This window comes from Anomaloglossus baeobatrachus, chromosome 4 (assembly GCF_048569485.1).
Source record: "Anomaloglossus baeobatrachus isolate aAnoBae1 chromosome 4, aAnoBae1.hap1, whole genome shotgun sequence".
Lineage (NCBI taxonomy): Eukaryota > Metazoa > Chordata > Amphibia > Anura > Aromobatidae > Anomaloglossus > Anomaloglossus baeobatrachus.
In genome coordinates this window covers 645,281,249-645,295,229 of record NC_134356.1, presented here as the reverse complement: position 1 = coordinate 645,295,229, position 13,981 = coordinate 645,281,249, and the positions used below count along the sequence as shown (strand labels likewise).

Here is a 13,981-nt window from a genome sequence, read left to right as displayed (position 1 = left end):
GGATTTCTTGGTGACTTGAACTCCTTTAACTTTGCGCAGTGGCAGTATCGTAGCCCATGAGGTTTAACCGAGGCGTGATTATTGCTAATTGAAAACTTTTCCCAATACCCCGCCATGATGACTTGAAATACAGTCAGCATTGGCAATTTTTGTTGGTCTCTCAGGAGGCATAATTCATGGTATGCAAATGACAGAAAATTAGCTCCTCCCAGTGGTGGAAAATACCTCTTGCTTCCCTCAACAGTCTAATGGTCGTTTACACCTGGATCAGAAAGAGAGAGAGTTGGCCTGCAGGTAATCCTTGAAAAGTACCTCTTCCGGGAATCTTCCGACTGTCTTCTCCTAGGGACCCTTGCAGCGGCGGAAGAAAGGAAGTGGGCATTTGGAACTCTCCATAACATAAACGAGCTCTTCCTGGAAAGCGGGGATTTCTTGGTGACCTGAACTCCTTTAACTTTGCGCAGTGGCAGTATCGTAGCCCATGAGGTTTAACCGAGGCGTGATTATTGCTAATTGAAAACTTTACCCAATACCCCGCCATGATGACTTGAAATACAGTCAGCATTGGCAATTTTTGTTGGTCTCTCAGGAGGCTTAATTCATGGTATGCAAATGACAGAAAATTAGCTCCTCCCAGTGGTGGAAAATAACTCTTGCTTCCCTCAACAGTCTAATGGTCGTTTACACCTGGATCAGAAAGAGAGAGAGTTGGCCTTCAGTTAATCCTTGAAAAGTACCTGTTCCGGGAATCTTCCGACTGTCTTCTCCTAGGAACCCTTGCAGCGGCGGAAGAAAGGAAGTGGGCATTTGGCACTCTCCATAACATAAACGAGCTCTTCCTGGAAAGCGGGGATTTCTTGGTGACCTGAACTACTTTAACTTTGCGCAGTGGCAGTATCGTAGCCCATGAGGTTTAACCGAGGCGTGATTATTGCTAATTGAAAACTTTTCCCAATACCCCGCCATGATGACTTGAAATACAGTCAGCATTGGCAATTTTTGTTGGTCTCTCAGGAGGCTTAATTCATGGTATGCAAATGACAGAAAATTAGCTCCTCCCAGTGGTGGAAAATAACTCTTGCTTCCCTCAACAGTCTAATGGTCGTTTACACCTGGATCAGAAAGAGAGAGAGTTGGCCTGCAGGTAATCCTTGAAAAGTACCTCTTCCGGGAATCTTCCGACTGTCTTCTCCTAGGGACCCTTGCAGCGGCGGAAGAAAGGAAGTGGGCATTTGGAACTCTCCATAAAATAAACGAGCTCTTCCTGGAAAGCGGGGATTTCTTGGTGGCCTGAACTCCTTTAACTTTGCGCAATGGCAGTATCGTAGCCCATGAGGTTTAACCGAGGCGTAATTATTGCTAATTGAAAACTTTTCCCAATACCCCGCCATGATGACTTGAAATACAGTCAGCATTGGCAATTTTTGTTGGTCTCTCAGGAGGCATAATTCACGGTATGCAAATGACAGAAAATTAGCTCCTCCCAGTGGTGGAAAATACCTCTTGCTTCCCTCAACAGTCTAATGGTCGTTTACACCTGGATCAGAAAGAGAGAGAGTTGGCCTGCAGGTAATCCTTGAAAAGTACCTCTTCCGGGAATCTTCCGACTGTCTTCTCCTAGGGACCCTTGCAGCGGCGGAAGAAAGGAAGTGGGCATTTGGAACTCTCCATAACATAAACGAGCTCTTCCTGGAAAGCGGGGATTTCTTGGTGACCTGAACTCCTTTAACTTTGCGCAGTGGCAGTATCGTAGCCCATGAGGTTTAACCGAGGCGTGATTATTGCTAATTGAAAACTTTACCCAATACCCCGCCATGATGACTTGAAATACAGTCAGCATTGGCAATTTTTGTTGGTCTCTCAAGAGGCTTAATTCATGGTATGCAAATGACAGAAAATTAGCTCCTCCCAGTGGTGGAAAATAACTCTTGCTTCCCTCAACAGTCTAATGGTCGTTTACACCTGGATCAGAAAGAGAGAGAGTTGGCCTTCAGGTAATCCTTGAAAAGTACCTGTTCCGGGAATCTTCCGACTGTCTTCTCCTAGGAACCCTTGCAGCGGCGGAAGAAAGGAAGTGGGCATTTGGCACTCTCCATAACATAAACGAGCTCTTCCTGGAAAGCGGGGATTTCTTGGTGACCTGAACTCCTTTAACTTTGCGCAGTGGCAGTATCGTAGCCCATGAGGTTTAACCGAGGCGTGATTATTGCTAATTGAAAACTTTTCCCAATACCCCGCCATGATGACTTGAAATACAGTCAGCATTGGCAATTTTTGTTGGTCTCTCAGGAGGCTTAATTCATGGTATGCAAATGACAGAAAATTAGCTCCTCCCAGTGGTGGAAAATAACTCTTGATTCCCTCAACAGTCTAATGGTCGTTTACACCTGGATCAGAAAGAGAGAGAGTTGGCCTGCAGGTAATCCTTGAAAAGTACCTCTTCCGGGAATCTTCCAACTGTCTTCTCCTAGGGACCCTTGCAGCGGCGGAAGAAAGGAAGTGGGCATTTGGAACTCTCCATAACATAAACGAGCTCTTCCTGGAAAGCGGGGATTTCTTGGTGACCTGAACTCCTTTAACTTTGCGCAGTGGCAGTATTGTAGCCCATGAGGTTTAACCGAGGCGTAATTATTGCTAATTGAAAACTTTACCCAATACCCCGCCATGATGACTTGAAATACAGTCAGCATTGGCAATTTTTGTTGGTCTCTCAGGAGGCTTAATTCATGGTATGCAAATGACAGAAAATTAGCTCCTCCCAGTGGTGGAAAATAACTCTTGCTTCCCTCAACAGTCTAATGGTCGTTTACACCTGGATCAGAAAGAGAGAGAGTTGGCCTGCAGGTAATCCTTGAAAAGTACCTCTTCCGGGAATCTTCCGACTGTCTTCTCCTAGGGACCCTTGCAGCGGCGGAAGAAAGGAAGTGGGCATTTGGAACTCTCCATAACATAAACGAGCTCTTCCTGGAAAGCGGGGATTTTTTGGTGACCTGAACTCCTTTAACTTTGCGCAGTGGCAGTATCGTAGCCCATGAGATTTAACCGAGGTGTGATTATTGCTAATTGAAAACTTTTCCCAATACCCCGCCATGATGACTTGAAATACAGTCAGCATTGGCAATTTTTGTTGGTCTCTCAGGAGGCTTTATTCATGGTATGCAAATGACAGAAAATTAGCTCCTCCCAGTGGTGGAAAATAACTCTTGCTTCCCTCAACAGTCTAATGGTCGTTTACACCTGGATCAGAAAGAGAGAGAGTTGGCCTGCAGGTAATCCTTGAAAAGTACCTCTTCCGGGAATCTTCCGACTGTCTTCTCCTAGGGACCCTTGCAGCGGCGGAAGAAAGGAAGTGGGCATTTGGAACTCTCCATAACATAAACGAGCTCTTCCTGGAAAGCGGGGATTTCTTGGTGACCTGAACTCCTTTAACTTTGCGCAGTGGCAGTATCGTAGCCCATGAGGTTTAACCGAGGCGTGATTATTGCTAATTGAAAACTTTTCCCAATATCCCGCCATGATGACTTGAAATACAGTCAGCATTGGCAATTTTTGTTGGTCTCTCAGGAGGCTTAATTCATGGTATGCAAATGACAGAAAATTAGCTCCTCCCAGTGGTGGAAAATAACTCTTGCTTCCCTCAACAGTCTAATGGTCGTTTACACCTGGATCAGAAAGAGAGAGAGTTGGCCTGCAGGTAATCCTTGAAAAGTACCTCTTCCGGGAATCTTCCGACTGTCTTCTCCTAGGGACCCTTGCAGCGGCGGAAGAAAGGAAGTGGGCATTTGGAACTCTCCATAAAATAAACGAGCTCTTCCTGGAAAGCGGGGATTTCTTGGTGACCTGAACTCCTTTAACTTTGCGCAATGGCAGTATCGTAGCCCATGAGGTTTAACCGAGGCGTGATTATTGCTAATTAAAAACGTTTCCCAATACCCCGCCATGATGACTTGAAATACAGTCAGCATTGGCAATTTTTGTTGGTCTCTCAGGAGGCTTAATTCATGGTATGCAAATGACAGAAAATTAGCTCCTCCCAGTGGTGGAAAATAACTCTTGCTTCCCTCAACAGTCTAATGGTCGTTTACACCTGGATCAGAAAGAGAGAGAGTTGGCCTGCAGGTAATCCTTGAAAAGTACCTCTTCCGGGAATCTTCCGACTGTCTTCTCCTAGGGACCCTTGCAGCGGCGGAAGAAAGGAAGTGGGCATTTGGAACTCTCCATAACATAAACGAGCTCTTCCTGGAAAGCGGGGATTTCTTGGTGACCTGAACTCCTTTAACTTTGCGCAGTGGCAGTATCGTAGCCCATGAGGTTTAACCGAGGTGTAATTATTGCTAATTGAAAACTTTTCCCAATACCCCGCTATAATGACTTGAAATACAGTCAGCATTGGCAATTTTTGTTGGTCTCTCAGGAGGCTTAATTCATGGTATGCAAATGACAGAAAATTAGCTCCTCCCAGTGGTGGAAAATAACTCTTGCTTCCCTCAACAGTCTAATGGTCGTTTACACCTGGATCAGAAAGAGAGAGAGTTGGCCTGCAGGTAATCCTTGAAAAGTACCTCTTCCGGGAATCTTCCGACTGTCTTCTCCTAGGGACCCTTACAGCGGCGGAAGAAAGGAAGTGGGCATTTGGAACTCTCCATAACATAAACGAGCTCTTCCTGGAAAGCGGGGATTTCTTGGTGACCTGAACTCCTTTAACTTTGCGCAGTGGCAGTATCGTAGCCCATGAGGTTTAACCGAGGCGTGATTATTGCTAATTGAAAACTTTTCCCAATACCCCGCCATGATGACTTGAAATACAGTCAACATTGGCAATTTTTGTTGGTCTCTCAGGAGGCTTAATTCATGGTATGCAAATGACAGAAAATTAGCTCCTCCCAGTGGTGGAAAATAACTCTTGCTTCCCTCAACAGTCTAATGGTCGTTTACACCTGGATCAGAAAGAGAGAGAGTTGGCCTTCAGGTAATCCTTGAAAAGTACCTCTTCCGGGAATCTTCCGACTGTCTTCTCCTAGGGACCCTTGCAGCGGCGGAAGAAAGGAAGTGGGCATTTGGAACTCTCCATAACATAAACGAGCTCTTCCTGGAAAGCGGGGATTTCTTGGTGACCTGAACTCCTTTAACTTTGCGCAGTGGCAGTATCGTAGCCCATGAGGTTTAACCGAGGCGTGATTATTGCTAATTGAAAACTTTTCCCAATACCCCGCCATGATGACTTGAAATACAGTCAGCATTGGCAATTTTTGTTGGTCTCTCAGGAGGCTTAATTCATGGTATGCAAATGACAGAAAATTAGCTCCTCCCAGTGGTGGAAAATAACTCTTGCTTCCCTCAACAGTCTAATGGTCGTTTACACCTGGATCAGAAAGAGAGAGAGTTGGCCTGCAGGTAATCCTTGAAAAGTACCTCTTCCGGGAATCTTCCGACTGTCTTCTCCTAGGGACCCTTACAGCGGCGGAAGAAAGGAAGTGGGCATTTGGAACTCTCCATAACATAAACGAGCTCTTCCTGGAAAGCGGGGATTTCTTGGTGACCTGAACTCCTTTAACTTTGCGCAGTGGCAGTATCGTAGCCCATGAGGTTTAACCGAGGCGTGATTATTGCTAATTGAAAACTTTTCCCAATACCCCGCCATGATGACTTGAAATACAGTCAACATTGGCAATTTTTGTTGGTCTCTCAGGAGGCTTAATTCATGGTATGCAAATGACAGAAAATTAGCTCCTCCCAGTGGTGGAAAATAACTCTTGCTTCCCTCAACAGTCTAATGGTCGTTTACACCTGGATCAGAAAGAGAGAGAGTTGGCCTTCAGGTAATCCTTGAAAAGTACCTCTTCCGGGAATCTTCCGACTGTCTTCTCCTAGGGACCCTTGCAGCGGCGGAAGAAAGGAAGTGGGCATTTGGAACTCTCCATAACATAAACGAGCTCTCCCTGGAAAGCGGGGATTTCTTGGTGACCTGAACTCCTTTAACTTTGCGCAGTGGCAGTATCGTAGCCCATGAGGTTTAACCGAGGTGTAATTATTGCTAATTGAAAACTTTTCCCAATACCCCGCTATAATGACTTGAAATACAGTCAGCATTGGCAATTTTTGTTGGTCTCTCAGGAGGCTTAATTCATGGTATGCAAATGACAGAAAATTAGCTCCTCCCAGTGGTGGAAAATAACTCTTGCTTCCCTCAACAGTCTAATGGTCGTTTACACCTGGATCAGAAAGAGAGAGAGTTGGCCTGCAGGTAATCCTTGAAAAGTACCTCTTCCGGGAATCTTCCGACTGTCTTCTCCTAGGGACCCTTACAGCGGCGGAAGAAAGGAAGTGGGCATTTGGAACTCTCCATAACATAAACGAGCTCTTCCTGGAAAGCGGGGATTTCTTGGTGACCTGAACTCCTTTAACTTTGCGCAGTGGCAGTATCGTAGCCCATGAGGTTTAACCGAGGCGTGATTATTGCTAATTGAAAACTTTTCCCAATACCCCGCCATGATGACTTGAAATACAGTCAACATTGGCAATTTTTGTTGGTCTCTCAGGAGGCTTAATTCATGGTATGCAAATGACAGAAAATTAGCTCCTCCCAGTGGTGGAAAATAACTCTTGCTTCCCTCAACAGTCTAATGGTCGTTTACACCTGGATCAGAAAGAGAGAGAGTTGGCCTTCAGGTAATCCTTGAAAAGTACCTCTTCCGGGAATCTTCCGACTGTCTTCTCCTAGGGACCCTTGCAGCGGCGGAAGAAAGGAAGTGGGCATTTGGAACTCTCCATAACATAAACGAGCTCTTCCTGGAAAGCGGGGATTTCTTGGTGACCTGAACTCCTTTAACTTTGCGCAGTGGCAGTATCGTAGCCCATGAGGTTTAACCGAGGCGTGATTATTGCTAATTGAAAACTTTTCCCAATACCCCGCCATGATGACTTGAAATACAGTCAGCATTGGCAATTTTTGTTGGTCTCTCAGGAGGCTTAATTCATGGTATGCAAATGACAGAAAATTAGCTCCTCCCAGTGGTGGAAAATAACTCTTGCTTCCCTCAACAGTCTAATGGTCGTTTACACCTGGATCAGAAAGAGAGAGAGTTGGCCTGCAGGTAATCCTTGAAAAGTACCTCTTCCGGGAATCTTCCGACTGTCTTCTCCTAGGGACCCTTGCAGCGGCGGAAGAAAGGAAGTGGGCATTTGGAACTCTCCATAACATAAACGAGCTCTTCCTGGAAAGCGGGGATTTCTTGGTGACCTGAACTCCTTTAACTTTGCGCAGTGGCAGTATCGTAGCCCATGAGGTTTAACCGAGGTGTAATTATTGCTAATTGAAAACTTTTCCCAATACCCCGCTATAATGACTTGAAATACAGTCAGCATTGGCAATTTTTGTTGGTCTCTCAGGAGGCTTAATTCATGGTATGCAAATGACAGAAAATTAGCTCCTCCCAGTGGTGGAAAATAACTCTTGCTTCCCTCAACAGTCTAATGGTCGTTTACACCTGGATCAGAAAGAGAGAGAGTTGGCCTGCAGGTAATCCTTGAAAAGTACCTCTTCCGGGAATCTTCCGACTGTCTTCTCCTAGGGACCCTTACAGCGGCGGAAGAAAGGAAGTGGGCATTTGGAACTCTCCATAACATAAACGAGCTCTTCCTGGAAAGCGGGGATTTCTTGGTGACCTGAACTCCTTTAACTTTGCGCAGTGGCAGTATCGTAGCCCATGAGGTTTAACCGAGGCGTGATTATTGCTAATTGAAAACTTTTCCCAATACCCCGCCATGATGACTTGAAATACAGTCAACATTGGCAATTTTTGTTGGTCTCTCAGGAGGCTTAATTCATGGTATGCAAATGACAGAAAATTAGCTCCTCCCAGTGGTGGAAAATAACTCTTGCTTCCCTCAACAGTCTAATGGTCGTTTACACCTGGATCAGAAAGAGAGAGAGTTGGCCTTCAGGTAATCCTTGAAAAGTACCTCTTCCGGGAATCTTCCGACTGTCTTCTCCTAGGGACCCTTGCAGCGGCGGAAGAAAGGAAGTGGGCATTTGGAACTCTCCATAACATAAACGAGCTCTTCCTGGAAAGCGGGGATTTCTTGGTGACCTGAACTCCTTTAACTTTGCGCAGTGGCAGTATCGTAGCCCATGAGGTTTAACCGAGGCGTGATTATTGCTAATTGAAAACTTTTCCCAATACCCCGCCATGATGACTTGAAATACAGTCAGCATTGGCAATTTTTGTTGGTCTCTCAGGAGGCTTAATTCATGGTATGCAAATGACAGAAAATTAGCTCCTCCCAGTGGTGGAAAATAACTCTTGCTTCCCTCAACAGTCTAATGGTCGTTTACACCTGGATCAGAAAGAGAGAGAGTTGGCCTGCAGGTAATCCTTGAAAAGTACCTCTTCCGGGAATCTTCCGACTGTCTTCTCCTAGGGACCCTTGCAGCGGCGGAAGAAAGGAAGTGGGCATTTGGAACTCTCCATAACATAAACGAGCTCTTCCTGGAAAGCGGGGATTTCTTGGTGACCTGAACTCCTTTAACTTTGCGCAGTGGCAGTATCGTAGCCCATGAGGTTTAACCGAGGCGTGATTATTGCTAATTGAAAACTTTTCCCAATACCCCGCCATGATGACTTGAAATACAGTCAGCATTGGCAATTTTTGTTGGTCTCTCAGGAGGCTTAATTCATGGTATGCAAATGACAGAAAATTAGCTCCTCCCAGTGGTGGAAAATAACTCTTGCTTCCCTCAATAGTCTAATGGTCGTTTACACCTGGATCAGAAAGAGAGAGAGTTGGCCTGCAGGTAATCCTTGAAAAGTACCTCTTACGGGAATCTTCCGACTGTCTTCTCCTAGGGACCCTTGCAGCGGCGGAAGAAAGGAAGTGGGCATTTGGAACTCTCCATAACATAAACGAGCTCTTCCTGGAAAGCGGGGATTTCTTGGTGACCTGAACTCCTTTAACTTTGCGCAGTGGCAGTATCGTAGCCCATGAGATTTAACCGAGGCTTTATTATTGCTAATTGAAAACTTTTCCCAATACCCCGCCATGATGACTTGAAATACAGTCAGCATTGGCAATTTTTGTTGGTCTCTCAGGAGGCTTAATTCATGGTATGCAAATGACAGAAAATTAGCTCCTCCCAGTGGTGGAAAATAACTCTTGCTTCCCTCAACAGTCTAATGGTCGTTTACACCTGGATCAGAAAGAGAGAGAGTTGGCCTGCAGGTAATCCTTGAAAAGTACCTCTTCCGGGAATCTTCCGACTGTCTTCTCCTAGGGACCCTTGCAGCGGCGGAAGAAAGGAAGTGGGCATTTGGAACTCTCCATAACATAAACGAGCTCTTCCTGGAAAGCGGGGATTTCTTGGTGACCTGAACTCCTTTAACTTTGCGCAGTGGCAGTATCGTAGCCCATGAGGTTTAACCGAGGCGTGATTATTGCTAATTGAAAACTTTTCCCAATACCCCGCCATGATGACTTGAAATACAGTCAGCATTGGCAATTTTTGTTGGTCTCTCAGAAGGCTTAATTTATGGTATGCAAATGACAGAAAATTTGCTCCTCCCAGTGGTGGAAAATAACTTGCTTCCCTCAACAGTCTAATGGTCGTTTACACCTGGATCAGAAAGAGAGAGAGTTGGCCTGCAGGTAATCCTTGAAAAGTACCTCTTCCGGGAATCTTCCGACTGTCTTCTCCTAGGGACCCTTGCAGCGGCGGAAGAAAGGAAGTGGGCATTTGGAACTCTCCATAACATAAACGAGCTCTTCCTGGAAAGCGGGGATTTCTTGGTGACCTGAACTCCTTTAACTTTGCGCAGTGGCAGTATCGTAGCCCATGAGGTTTAACCGAGGCGTGATTATTGCTAATTGAAAACTTTTCCCAATACCCCGCCATGATGACTTGAAATACAGTCAGCATTGGCAATTTTTGTTGGTCTCTCAGGAGGCTTAATTCATGGTATGCAAATGACAGAAAATTAGCTCCTCCCAGTGGTGGAAAATAACTCTTGCTTCCCTCAATAGTCTAATGGTCGTTTACACCTGGATCAGAAAGAGAGAGAGTTGGCCTGCAGGTAATCCTTGAAAAGTACCTCTTCCGGGAATCTTCCGACTGTCTTCTCCTAGGGACCCTTGCAGCGGCGGAAGAAAGGAAGTGGGCATTTGGAACTCTCCATAACATAAACGAGCTCTTCCTGGAAAGCGGGGATTTCTTGGTGACCTGAACTCCTTTAACATTGCGCAGTGGCAGTATCGTAGCCCATGAGGTTTAACCGAGGCTTTATTATTGCTAATTGAAAACTTTTCCCAATACCCCGCCATGATGACTTGAAATACAGTCAGCATTGGCAATTTTTGTTGGTCTCTAAGGAGGCTTAATTCATGGTATGCAAATGACAGAAAACTAGCTCCTCCCAGTGGTGGAAAATAACTCTTGCTTCCCTCAACAGTCTAATGGTCGTTTACACCTGGATCAGAAAGAGAGAGAGTTGGCCTGCAGGTAATCCTTGAAAAGTACCTCTTTCGGGAATCGTCCGACTGTCTTCTCCTAGGGACCCTTGCAGCGGCGGAAGGAAGGAAGTGGGCATTTGGAACTCTCCATAACATAAACGAGCTCTTCCTCTAAAGCGGGGATTTCTTGGTGACCTGAACTCCTTTAACTTTGCGCAGTGACAGTATCGTAGCCCATGAGGTTTAACGGAGGCGTGATTATTGCTAATTGAAAACTTTTCCCAATACCCCGCCATGATGACTTGAAATACAGTCAGCATTGGCAATTTTTGTTGGTCTCTCAGGAGGCTTAATTCATGGTATGCAAATGACAGAAAATTAGCTCCTCCCAGTGGTGGAAAATAATTCTTGCTTCCCTCAACAGTCTAATGGTCGTTTACACCTGGATCAGAAAGAGAGAGAGTTGGCCTGCAGGTAATCCTTGAAAAGTACCTCTTCCGGGAATCTTCCGACTGTCTTCTCCTAGGGACCCTTGCAGCGGCGGAAGAAAGGAAGTGGGCATTTGGAACTCTCCATAACATAAACGAGCTCTTCCTGGAAAGCGGGGATTTCTTGGTGACCTGAACTCCTTTAACTTTGCGCAGTGGAAGTATCGTAGCCCATGAGGTTTAACCGAGGCGTGATTATTGCTAATTGAAAACTTTTCCCAATACCCCGCCATGATGACTTAAAACACAGTCAGCATTGGCAATTTTTGTTGGTCTCTCAGGAGGCTTAATTCATGGTATGCAAATGACAGAAAATTAGCTCCTCCCAGTGGTGGAAAATAACTCTTGCTTCCCTCAACAGTCTAATGGTCGTTTACAACTATATCAGAAAGAGAAAGAGTTGGCCTGCAGGTAATCCTTGAAAAGTACCTCTTCCGGGAATCTTCCGACTGTCTTCTCCTAGGTACCCTTGCAGCGGCGGAAGAAAGGAAGTGGGCATTTGGAACTCTCCATAACATAAACGAGCTCTTCCTGGAAAGCGGGGATTTCTTGGTGACCTGAACTCCTTTAACTTTGCGCAGTGGCAGTATCGTAGCCCATGAGGTTTATCCGAGGCGTGATTATTGCTAATTGAAAACTTTTCCCAATACCCCGCCATGATGACTTGAAATACAGTCAGCATTTTCAATTTTTGTTGGTCTCTCAGGAGGCTTAATTCATGGTATGCAAATGACAGAAAATTAGCTCCTCCCAGTGGTGGAAAATAACTCTTGCTTTCCTCAACAGTCTAATGGTCGTTTACACCTGGATCAGAAAGAGAGAGAGTCGGCCTGCAGGTAATCCTTGAAAAGTACCTCTTCCGGGAATCTTCCGACTGTCTTCTCCTAGGGACCCTTGCTGCGGCGGAAGAAAGGAAGTGGGCATTTGGAACTCTCCATAACATAAACGAGCTCTTCCTGGAAAGCGGGGATTTCTTGGTGACCTGAACTCCTTTAACTTTGCGCAGTGGCAGTATCGTAACCCATGAGGTTTAACCGAGGCTTTATTATTGCTAATTGAAAACTTTTCCCAATACCCCGCCATGATGACTTGAAATACAGTCAGCATTGGCAATTTTTGTTGGTCTCTCAGGAGGCTTAATTCATGGTATGCAAATGACAGAAAATTAGCTCCTCCCAGTGGTGGAAAATAACTCTTGCTTCCCTCAACAGTCTAATGGTTGTTTACACCTGGATCAGAAAGAGAGAGAGTTGGCCTGCAGGTAATCCTTGAAAAGTACCTCTTCCGGGAATCTTCCGACTGTCTTCTCCTAGGGACCCTTGCAGCGGCGGAAGAAAGGAAGTGGGCATTTGGAACTCTCCATAACATAAACGAGCTCTTCCTGGAAAGCGGGGATTTCTTGGTGACCTGAACTCCTTTAACTTTGCGCAGTGGCAGTATCGTAGCCCATGAGGTTTAACCGAGGCGTGATTATTGCTAATTGAAAACTTTTCTCAATACCCTGCCATGATGACTTGAAATACAGTCAGCATTGGCAATTTTTGTTGGTCTCTCAGGAGGCTTAATTCATGGTATGCAAATGGCAGAAAATTAGCTCCTCCCAGTGGTGGTAAAGAACTCTTGCTTCCCTCAACAGTTTAATGGTCGTTTACACCTGGATCAGAAAGAGAGAGAGTTGGCCTGCAGGTAATCCTTGAAAAGTACCTCTTCTGGGAATCTTCCGACTGTCTTCTCCTCGGGACCCTTGCAGCGGCGGAAGAAAGGAAGTGGGCATTTGGAACTCTCCATAACATAAACGAGCTCTTCCTGAAAAGCGGGGATTTCTTGCTGACCTGAACTCCTTTAACTTTGCGCAGTGGCAGTATCGTAGCCCATGAGGTTTAACCGAGGCGTGATTATTGCTAATTGAAAACTTTTCCCAATACCCCGCCATGATGACTTGAAATACAGTCAGCATTGGCAATTTTTGTTGGTCTCTCAGGAGGCTTAATTCATGGTATGCAAATGACAGAAAATTAGCTCCTCGCAGTGGTGGAAAATAACTCTTGCTTCCCTCAACAGTCTAATGGTCGTTTACACCTGGATCAGAAAGAGAGAGAGTCGGCCTGCAGGTAATCCTTGAAAAGTACCTCTTCCGGGAATCTTCCGACTGTCTTCTCCTAGGGACCCTTGCAGCGGCGGAAGAAAGGAAGTGGGCATTTGGAACTCTCCATAACATAAACGAGCTCTTCCTGGAAAGCGGGGATTTCTTGGTGACCTGAACTCCTTTAACTTTGCGCAGTGGCAGTATCGTAGCCCATGAGGTTTAACCGAGGCGTGATTATTGCTGATTGAAAACTTTTCCCAATACCCCGCCATGATGACTTGAAATACAGTCAGCATTGGCAATTTTTGTTGGTCTCTCAGGAGGCTTAATTTATGGTATGCAAATGACAGAAAATTTGCTCCTCCCAGTGGTGGAAAATAACTTGCTTCCCTCAACAGTCTAATGGTCGTTTACACCTGGATCAGAAAGAGAGAGAGTTGGCCTGCAGGTAATCCTTGAAAAGTACCTCTTCCGGGAATCTTCCGACTGTCTTCTCCTAGGGACCCTTGCAGCGGCGGAAGAAAGGAAGTGGGCATTTGGAACTCTCCATAACATAAACGAGCTCTTCCTGGAAAGCGGGGATTTCTTGGTGACCTGAACTCCTTTAACTTTGCGCAGTGGCAGTATCGTAGCCCATGAGGTTTAACCGAGGCGTGATTATTGCTAATTGAAAACTTTTCCCAATACACCGCCATGATGACTTGAAATACAGTCAGCATTGGCAATTTTTGTTGGTCTCTCAGGAGGCTTAATTCATGGTATGCAAATGACAGAAAATTAGCTCCTCCCAGTGGTGGAAAATAACTCTTGCTTCCCTCAACAGTCTAATGGTCGTTTACACCTGGATCAGAAAGAGAGAGAGTTGGCCTGCAGGTAATCCTTGAAAAGTACCTCTTCCGGGAATCTTCCGACTGTCTTCTCCTAGGGACCCTTGCAGCGGCGGAAGAAAGGAAGTGGGCATTTG

General features: G+C 45.7%; 33 non-coding genes across 33 annotated transcripts; all 33 read left to right on the top strand.

Moving 5' to 3' along the window:
• The first annotated feature begins 27 nt into the window (after nucleotides 1-27).
• On the top strand, nucleotides 28-168 carry LOC142305202 (U4 spliceosomal RNA). Its single transcript, XR_012753829.1, has one exon. It is a non-coding gene; the product is annotated as a U4 spliceosomal RNA (small nuclear RNA).
• A 284-nt stretch (nucleotides 169-452) lies between these two features.
• Nucleotides 453-593, top strand: LOC142305248 (U4 spliceosomal RNA). Its single transcript, XR_012753873.1, has one exon. It is a non-coding gene; the product is annotated as a U4 spliceosomal RNA (small nuclear RNA).
• A 284-nt stretch (nucleotides 594-877) lies between these two features.
• On the top strand, nucleotides 878-1,018 carry LOC142305201 (U4 spliceosomal RNA). Its single transcript, XR_012753828.1, has one exon. It is a non-coding gene; the product is annotated as a U4 spliceosomal RNA (small nuclear RNA).
• A 284-nt stretch (nucleotides 1,019-1,302) lies between these two features.
• LOC142304705 (U4 spliceosomal RNA) lies at nucleotides 1,303-1,443 on the top strand. Its single transcript, XR_012753357.1, has one exon. It is a non-coding gene; the product is annotated as a U4 spliceosomal RNA (small nuclear RNA).
• Nucleotides 1,444-1,727: 284 nt separating this feature from the next.
• LOC142304875 (U4 spliceosomal RNA) lies at nucleotides 1,728-1,868 on the top strand. Its single transcript, XR_012753519.1, has one exon. It is a non-coding gene; the product is annotated as a U4 spliceosomal RNA (small nuclear RNA).
• A 284-nt stretch (nucleotides 1,869-2,152) lies between these two features.
• On the top strand, nucleotides 2,153-2,293 carry LOC142305200 (U4 spliceosomal RNA). The gene has a single exon (XR_012753827.1). It is a non-coding gene; the product is annotated as a U4 spliceosomal RNA (small nuclear RNA).
• Nucleotides 2,294-2,577: 284 nt separating this feature from the next.
• Nucleotides 2,578-2,718, top strand: LOC142305282 (U4 spliceosomal RNA). Its single transcript, XR_012753905.1, has one exon. It is a non-coding gene; the product is annotated as a U4 spliceosomal RNA (small nuclear RNA).
• A 284-nt stretch (nucleotides 2,719-3,002) lies between these two features.
• LOC142304765 (U4 spliceosomal RNA) lies at nucleotides 3,003-3,143 on the top strand. The gene has a single exon (XR_012753414.1). It is a non-coding gene; the product is annotated as a U4 spliceosomal RNA (small nuclear RNA).
• Nucleotides 3,144-3,427: 284 nt separating this feature from the next.
• LOC142305237 (U4 spliceosomal RNA) lies at nucleotides 3,428-3,568 on the top strand. Its single transcript, XR_012753862.1, has one exon. It is a non-coding gene; the product is annotated as a U4 spliceosomal RNA (small nuclear RNA).
• Nucleotides 3,569-3,852: 284 nt separating this feature from the next.
• On the top strand, nucleotides 3,853-3,993 carry LOC142304768 (U4 spliceosomal RNA). Its single transcript, XR_012753417.1, has one exon. It is a non-coding gene; the product is annotated as a U4 spliceosomal RNA (small nuclear RNA).
• A 284-nt stretch (nucleotides 3,994-4,277) lies between these two features.
• LOC142304823 (U4 spliceosomal RNA) lies at nucleotides 4,278-4,418 on the top strand. Its single transcript, XR_012753470.1, has one exon. It is a non-coding gene; the product is annotated as a U4 spliceosomal RNA (small nuclear RNA).
• Nucleotides 4,419-4,702: 284 nt separating this feature from the next.
• Nucleotides 4,703-4,843, top strand: LOC142305274 (U4 spliceosomal RNA). The gene has a single exon (XR_012753898.1). It is a non-coding gene; the product is annotated as a U4 spliceosomal RNA (small nuclear RNA).
• A 284-nt stretch (nucleotides 4,844-5,127) lies between these two features.
• LOC142305199 (U4 spliceosomal RNA) lies at nucleotides 5,128-5,268 on the top strand. Its single transcript, XR_012753826.1, has one exon. It is a non-coding gene; the product is annotated as a U4 spliceosomal RNA (small nuclear RNA).
• Nucleotides 5,269-5,552: 284 nt separating this feature from the next.
• Nucleotides 5,553-5,693, top strand: LOC142305273 (U4 spliceosomal RNA). Its single transcript, XR_012753897.1, has one exon. It is a non-coding gene; the product is annotated as a U4 spliceosomal RNA (small nuclear RNA).
• Nucleotides 5,694-5,977: 284 nt separating this feature from the next.
• Nucleotides 5,978-6,118, top strand: LOC142304822 (U4 spliceosomal RNA). Its single transcript, XR_012753469.1, has one exon. It is a non-coding gene; the product is annotated as a U4 spliceosomal RNA (small nuclear RNA).
• Nucleotides 6,119-6,402: 284 nt separating this feature from the next.
• Nucleotides 6,403-6,543, top strand: LOC142305271 (U4 spliceosomal RNA). Its single transcript, XR_012753895.1, has one exon. It is a non-coding gene; the product is annotated as a U4 spliceosomal RNA (small nuclear RNA).
• Nucleotides 6,544-6,827: 284 nt separating this feature from the next.
• Nucleotides 6,828-6,968, top strand: LOC142305198 (U4 spliceosomal RNA). Its single transcript, XR_012753825.1, has one exon. It is a non-coding gene; the product is annotated as a U4 spliceosomal RNA (small nuclear RNA).
• A 284-nt stretch (nucleotides 6,969-7,252) lies between these two features.
• On the top strand, nucleotides 7,253-7,393 carry LOC142304821 (U4 spliceosomal RNA). Its single transcript, XR_012753468.1, has one exon. It is a non-coding gene; the product is annotated as a U4 spliceosomal RNA (small nuclear RNA).
• Nucleotides 7,394-7,677: 284 nt separating this feature from the next.
• On the top strand, nucleotides 7,678-7,818 carry LOC142305270 (U4 spliceosomal RNA). The gene has a single exon (XR_012753894.1). It is a non-coding gene; the product is annotated as a U4 spliceosomal RNA (small nuclear RNA).
• Nucleotides 7,819-8,102: 284 nt separating this feature from the next.
• Nucleotides 8,103-8,243, top strand: LOC142305197 (U4 spliceosomal RNA). The gene has a single exon (XR_012753824.1). It is a non-coding gene; the product is annotated as a U4 spliceosomal RNA (small nuclear RNA).
• Nucleotides 8,244-8,527: 284 nt separating this feature from the next.
• LOC142305196 (U4 spliceosomal RNA) lies at nucleotides 8,528-8,668 on the top strand. Its single transcript, XR_012753823.1, has one exon. It is a non-coding gene; the product is annotated as a U4 spliceosomal RNA (small nuclear RNA).
• A 284-nt stretch (nucleotides 8,669-8,952) lies between these two features.
• On the top strand, nucleotides 8,953-9,093 carry LOC142304825 (U4 spliceosomal RNA). The gene has a single exon (XR_012753473.1). It is a non-coding gene; the product is annotated as a U4 spliceosomal RNA (small nuclear RNA).
• Nucleotides 9,094-9,377: 284 nt separating this feature from the next.
• Nucleotides 9,378-9,518, top strand: LOC142304561 (U4 spliceosomal RNA). The gene has a single exon (XR_012753217.1). It is a non-coding gene; the product is annotated as a U4 spliceosomal RNA (small nuclear RNA).
• Nucleotides 9,519-9,800: 282 nt separating this feature from the next.
• Nucleotides 9,801-9,941, top strand: LOC142305195 (U4 spliceosomal RNA). The gene has a single exon (XR_012753822.1). It is a non-coding gene; the product is annotated as a U4 spliceosomal RNA (small nuclear RNA).
• Nucleotides 9,942-10,225: 284 nt separating this feature from the next.
• Nucleotides 10,226-10,366, top strand: LOC142304776 (U4 spliceosomal RNA). The gene has a single exon (XR_012753424.1). It is a non-coding gene; the product is annotated as a U4 spliceosomal RNA (small nuclear RNA).
• Nucleotides 10,367-10,650: 284 nt separating this feature from the next.
• Nucleotides 10,651-10,791, top strand: LOC142304762 (U4 spliceosomal RNA). The gene has a single exon (XR_012753411.1). It is a non-coding gene; the product is annotated as a U4 spliceosomal RNA (small nuclear RNA).
• Nucleotides 10,792-11,075: 284 nt separating this feature from the next.
• LOC142305301 (U4 spliceosomal RNA) lies at nucleotides 11,076-11,216 on the top strand. The gene has a single exon (XR_012753924.1). It is a non-coding gene; the product is annotated as a U4 spliceosomal RNA (small nuclear RNA).
• Nucleotides 11,217-11,500: 284 nt separating this feature from the next.
• Nucleotides 11,501-11,641, top strand: LOC142304804 (U4 spliceosomal RNA). The gene has a single exon (XR_012753451.1). It is a non-coding gene; the product is annotated as a U4 spliceosomal RNA (small nuclear RNA).
• A 284-nt stretch (nucleotides 11,642-11,925) lies between these two features.
• LOC142304813 (U4 spliceosomal RNA) lies at nucleotides 11,926-12,066 on the top strand. Its single transcript, XR_012753460.1, has one exon. It is a non-coding gene; the product is annotated as a U4 spliceosomal RNA (small nuclear RNA).
• A 284-nt stretch (nucleotides 12,067-12,350) lies between these two features.
• LOC142304568 (U4 spliceosomal RNA) lies at nucleotides 12,351-12,491 on the top strand. Its single transcript, XR_012753225.1, has one exon. It is a non-coding gene; the product is annotated as a U4 spliceosomal RNA (small nuclear RNA).
• Nucleotides 12,492-12,775: 284 nt separating this feature from the next.
• LOC142305194 (U4 spliceosomal RNA) lies at nucleotides 12,776-12,916 on the top strand. The gene has a single exon (XR_012753821.1). It is a non-coding gene; the product is annotated as a U4 spliceosomal RNA (small nuclear RNA).
• A 284-nt stretch (nucleotides 12,917-13,200) lies between these two features.
• On the top strand, nucleotides 13,201-13,341 carry LOC142305281 (U4 spliceosomal RNA). Its single transcript, XR_012753904.1, has one exon. It is a non-coding gene; the product is annotated as a U4 spliceosomal RNA (small nuclear RNA).
• A 282-nt stretch (nucleotides 13,342-13,623) lies between these two features.
• On the top strand, nucleotides 13,624-13,764 carry LOC142305303 (U4 spliceosomal RNA). The gene has a single exon (XR_012753926.1). It is a non-coding gene; the product is annotated as a U4 spliceosomal RNA (small nuclear RNA).
• The last annotated feature ends 217 nt before the right edge of the window (nucleotides 13,765-13,981 follow it).